At 41.2% G+C, this 5,913-nt stretch overlaps 1 pseudogene; it reads right to left on the bottom strand.

Moving 5' to 3' along the window:
• Positions 1-4,799: 4,799 nt before the first annotated feature.
• Positions 4,800-5,568, bottom strand: LOC121440284 (annotated as a pseudogene).
• Between the last annotated feature and the right edge of the window lie 345 nt (positions 5,569-5,913).

Genomic DNA, 5,913 nt, shown 5'->3' with positions numbered 1-5,913 from the left:
ATTTTCTATTTACCTGAGGCTGGTCTCGACTACATAGTTAAACTCCTAATCTTGCCTCAGCTCCCAAGTGCTGGGATTACAGGTTTGCAGGATCATTCTGGATTTCTATGCTTACTTTGCACTGAACATGCTGTATCATGCCCTACACCACCAATTCATGATGCCTAAAATATGGATACTATGATTCAAAACTACTGAATGTCATAAACTGCATTGTTTTTACTGTACATACAAGTTTTCTGCTCTTATAGACACACAATAATTTAATTACAAAAAAGACTGAATATTTTCCTACCATTATTATTCAGCATGTAAGTATAAAATTATTTTATCTATGGATTATATTTTGTTAGAATATTTCATATTGTTTGGTTTTTCAACAGTGTCTCATTATGTAGTCATGACTGGTTGGAAACTCAAATGTAAACCAGGCTGGCCTCAAGCTCATACATATTTCCCTGCCTCTGCCTCCAGAGTGCTGGGATTAGACTGTTAGGATTAAAGGCATGTGCCATAATGCCTGGAAAAATATTTGATATTTTTTATTTTTATTTATTTTTTTGAGACAGGTTCTCTCTATTATGTAGCTCTGTCTGTCCTGGAACTCACTATGTAGACCACCAGAATGCCTTCAAACTCACAGAACTGCCTGCCTCTGCCTCCTAAATTCTGGGATTAAAGGTGTACACTACCATGCCTGGCTATGTTTGATTGTTTTTAATTGCTGCTTGAGTTGCTGAATTGAGTTTCAAAACATGGTCAATGAATTTTTCCTTGACATTAAGATGGAATTTCCAACAATTTCTGAAATGGCTCTGAACATACTTTTGCCTTTTAGTACTAAGTATTTATGAGAGGAAGAATTCTCAGCATTGACAATTATAAAAATATCAGCTGGTTGTGCTGGCGCACACCTTTAATCCCAGCACTTGGGAGGCAGATGGATTTCTGTGAGTTCAAGGCCAGCCTGGTCTACAGAGTGAGTTCCAAGGCAGCCAGACATGTTACACAGAGAAACCCTGTCTTGAAACACCAAAAATAAAAAAAGATAAAAATGTCAACTCTGAAAAACGTTGCAACATCAGATGTGGACAAGATTTCGTTTTACATTTTTTGAAGATTTATTTTAAACTATGTGTATGAATATTTTGTCTGCATGCATGTATGTACACCATATCTGTGCCTAGAGTTATGGATGGTTGTGAACCAATATGTAGTCGCTAGGAACTGAACCTAGGGGTCCTCTGCAAGAGCAACAAGTGCTCTTAACCACTAAGCCAACTCTCCATCCACATCCTCTCCCTGTATTGAGATAGGGTCTCAATATGTTCTCAATATGTTCTTTTTTTGAGATAGCATCTCAATATGTTTGCGTATACCCAAATAATTGTTTTAGAATAAATTTATTATTTATTATCAGTAAATGTTTGTGTGCCACACACACACAATTTTATATAAAAATGTCTTCCATCAGAAGGGTTCATGGATGGAAAATTCTGTTGTTGTTTTGGTTTATTCCAGGCAGGGTTTCTCTGTGCAATCCTGGCCATCCTGAAACTCACTCTAGACAAGTCTGGCCTTGAACTCAGAGACCTGACTGTCTCTACCTCTTGAGTGCTATGATTTAAAGTGTGTGCCACTAACATTCTGCCATGAGCAGAAAAGGTTTAAGAAGCCTTGGTTTAAAGTGTTTGGAGCCTTTAAGCTAGCACTGTTAATTGAACAAAGTTATTTCTGAAGCAGGCTCCACTTGCAGCCTGCAACAATATAATCATTGGGCCCATATCCTGAAAGATAGACAGAGGTGGGCTAAGGCACTGCATCTGGAACCTTTGCTGGCATTTCCAAAGGGTTCTTCACATGTGGGTTTGGTTACGATTCAGCAGCAAACTCCCACTCGAGATGTGCCCAGCCAGGACAGAACATACGGTCTAGGTACCCAGGAACTAACGCATCTCAGAGATCACAGCATTGGTCACATGCCAAACCATGGTGATCAGGCCTTGGGGCACTAAGTGGGTGCCTCTGGGCACGCTGGCCAAACAGGCCATTTAGCACGGACAAGGTGTCTTTTCTCCTTTGTCATCTCCTTTGATCTGTTTACTTATCCATTTGATTTGTGCAGGATAGGCCTGCATTTTTGTCTACCAGTGAATAAGAAATATTTAGACAATAGTTGAGGAGAGATTATGAAGTAAATTAGTAGGCAACATTAACTTTCTTCAAAAATCCCCTTTATAGCTCATGAGTTGTGACACACATACCTGTAATCCTAGCAGTCAGAAAACTGAAGCAATCTGTTTTTGTTTGTTTGCTTGCTTTATTGTTTTTTGAGACAGGGTTTCTCTGTGTAACAGCCCTGGTTGTCCTGGAACTTGTTCTATAGAACAGGCTGACCTCAAGCTCAGAGATCCACCTGCCTCTGGCTCCCAAGTGCTGGGATCAAAGGTGTGCACCACCACTGCTCAGCAGGACTGTGAATCTGAAGCCCACCTGTGCTACACAGTGAGACCTTGTCACAAAGTTCCCATTACAGGGCTGGTGAGATTGCTAACTGCAGCAACCTGAGTTCACTCCCTAGGTCCCACATGATCACATAGCAAGAGAGAATTGACTCCTACAAATTGTCCTCTGACCTCCATGCATGACATGACAAACACATAAAAATGTGTGATTTTTAAAGACAGTCTCCAATATAGACTAGATATGTTTTAGGTGAAATAGACAGAAAGAGAAAAATGATATGCAGACCAAAGGCAGACTCCTCAACACCTTCTGAATCCCAGTTGTACCCAAGTGAGTACCCTGATTCATACCAGACAGTCTGACTACTTAGCTAGTAGGTTCAAAACTATCATCTGGAGAGGATTATAACCTTCTTAATGGGTAAGAACAAAATCACTGTAATTTCCAAGGTGCCTTCTTCCAAAAGGTTAAGTATCTTAACAAGAAATATTTGAATAATCATCTATGTGATTGGTTATGCATGGTCTTTAATAACAAAGAGAGTCACAACTGATGACATTTCCACATTAACCTGGAGGAAGAGGAGTCAAACTCTCGTTGATCTGGAATATTCTTAGTAATTCATGAATAAAACTTAAAACGAACAACAACAGCAACAAAATTTCTGACACTTGCATACTCTAGGTCTCTCCAATGGTGACAGACTCATGACCCTTAGGTGGCCTAAGCCTTTAAGGACATTAAACCAAACCTGAGGGTAGATAATGACATGGGGACTTAGTATTAATTATGAAAGCTCGCTTTTAGCTTAGGCTTGTTTCACTAGTTCTTATAACTTAAATTAACCCATTTATACGAATCTACATTCTGCTGTATGCTGTTATCTCATCTCCATACTGCCCATTCTGCTTCCTCTGTGTCTAGCTGGCAACTCTGCTGCCTTCTTCCCAGAGGTCTCTCTCTGCCCAGAAGTCCTGCGTATACCTCTGTTGTGAATAATCCTTCTATACACTGTATGAATATGTGCAGCTATGATTGGTTTAATAAACAAGCTGACTGGCCAATAGCTGAACAGGATAAAGCTAGGTGGGAAAGTCACTGAGTAAACAGGACATGTAGAAAAAGAGATAACAAACCATGAATAATGTGGCAAAGCATAAATAGAAATATGGGTTAATTTAAGTTTAAGAGTTAGCTAGTAACAAGCTTGAGCTATCAACCAATCATAATTCATATTCAGCCTCTGAATCAGTTATTTGGGACCGGGCAGTTGGAACAGAAAGCTTCTGATTACATACCTCCTGCCTAGCTATTGTCTGTTCAGATTTTGTGTGTGTGTGTGTGTGTGTGTGTGTGTGTGGTTTTTCGAGACAGGGTTTCTCTGTAGCTTTGGAGCCTGTCCTGGAACTAGCTCTTGTAGACCAGGCTGACCTCAAACTCACTGAGATCCACCTGCCTCTGCCTCCCGAGTGCTGGGATTAAAGGTGTGCACCACCACTGGACTCCACTCAGCTTTTTATTACACCAATCACAGAAACACATCTTCACACAGTGTACAACACAACATTTTGTAAGGTATGGTGGCACATGCCTTTAATACCAGCATATAGAGAGCCCCTGTTTCCAAAAATGCATTTTAACATTTTCATGTACACCTATGCTGTCTCAGAAAAAAAGTATTTCCAATGGGTGACTTCCAGTCTGGCCTGAAACTTGTGGTGATCCTCCTGCCTCTACTTCCCAAGTGCTGAGATAGCAGGCATGGGTCACCAAGCCTAATTTATTTTGTTTTGTTTTTTTAAGATTGAGCCCCATGGAGCCCAGGCTGGCCCTGAATTCATGCTCTTCCTACATCCATCCCCAAAATGGTTGTATTACAGGTGTGTCATGCTTAACCTCTGGACATACTGGATGGCTGCCAACAGGCTATACCTTTAACCGACACCCAGAAGATACTTCAGACAAATAGTCTCTCTAACCTAGAATGCATTGGAGTTTCTGGAGTCATTTCTCCTACTGTTTTATTTCTGAAATATTTCAAACTACAGAAGAGTTAGTAGACCAGTCTGACGAACCCACTTACTTTGTTCTAGGATCTTTGCATCATGTCTTTAAGTAAACTGCAGAGAGGACAGTCATTAATTAACCTTTAAGTTTTGACACCTGGAACCAATCTGAGGCCCAGCCAGCTTCTTATGGAGTCCTCATATAAGGCACAATCAGAGCAACCAACCCTGATGGAGAATTGTATTTCAGAGTCCATTTGCATGGCAATACTCATCCGTTAGGCATGGTCTACTCACACTTTAGCACATTTTCTTCTTTAGACGTGGTCATGGGCAAGTGTTTGCATTTGTCAGAAACAAAAATGCAAAGTGGAACTAGAGAACATCATAGACCTTAGACCAGAAGTGGCCTGTGAGGCGCAGAAACAGATGCCATTATAAAAGCTGATGGCCCCACAGTTTAAGGACTACAAAGAGCCAGGCATGACAGCAGGCCCAGAGCTAAGTAGGTGGCTATGGAGATACTACTGAACTGCCTATGGGGGCAAAGGACCTCTCCAACAGCTGCTACCACATGAGCACCCAATGCCATCTCAAACCTCTATGGACAAAGAACAAGGTTGTAACTTGACAAGGACTGACATTCAAAACAGAGCAACAACCAGGGCATCCAACCTCTGTATAGGGAAAAGAACAACACCATTAGCCATGTGAAAATGGGCAAAGTGAGGGGCAAGCATGACAGTGAGGTACATTTGGGTCCAGACCCACAGCCTCTGAACAGGGCCATAGATCAGGACCATGCTGGCAAAGACATCCTTCAGGTAATGAGCTCTCTGCAGCTCTATGGGGTATCTAGTGGTGCTGGCATTTCTTTGTGGCCAGTACACTCCCAGGAGCAGGTAAGCTATGTTAATGATTGAGCTGAAGGGCATGGGCTAGGAAGGTCGACAAGCTGGCCACTAGTGCTTCACCATAGTGTTCATAGCCCACTTTTATAAAGACACTGTTGAAAAATGCCAGTGTAAGTATTAGCTACACAGAGGCAGCTGGCCATAACCATGTATAAAAGGGCTTCCTTCCACTTTGGTTCCATCTTTGACAAGAGCAGAGAAAAGATTGGCAGTGTTCCATTTATTCAGAATTCAGAAAAAGACCCTTGAAAAGTACACATCAGCCTTCCTGGCTGCGCATTCAAGAAGTCTCTGTGATTTCTGTAGATGCAAGACTTCTCCTGATTGGCTGGCATGAGAAGGCCTAGTGTGCCCTTTTCTTCTGTGGTTACAAAAAGAATGTGGTTTTAAAAAATGTTAAAAAAAAAAAAAAAAAAAACAGAAAACCTCCAGCTCTCCAGCTTCCCAATTCTTAGCCTCAAGTTTCACCAACAATTTTCACCAAAAAAAAAGTAAATAAAAGTGAAACAGTATCCACAGTGTCTTCA

This window comes from Microtus oregoni, unplaced genomic scaffold, assembly GCF_018167655.1.
Source record: "Microtus oregoni isolate MIOR12 unplaced genomic scaffold, Mior012 000067F_001, whole genome shotgun sequence".
In the NCBI taxonomy this organism is placed as follows: Eukaryota; Metazoa; Chordata; class Mammalia; order Rodentia; family Cricetidae; genus Microtus; species Microtus oregoni.
The sequence above is the reverse complement of the archived record's forward strand: the minus strand, read 5'-3'. Positions and strand labels throughout refer to the sequence as shown.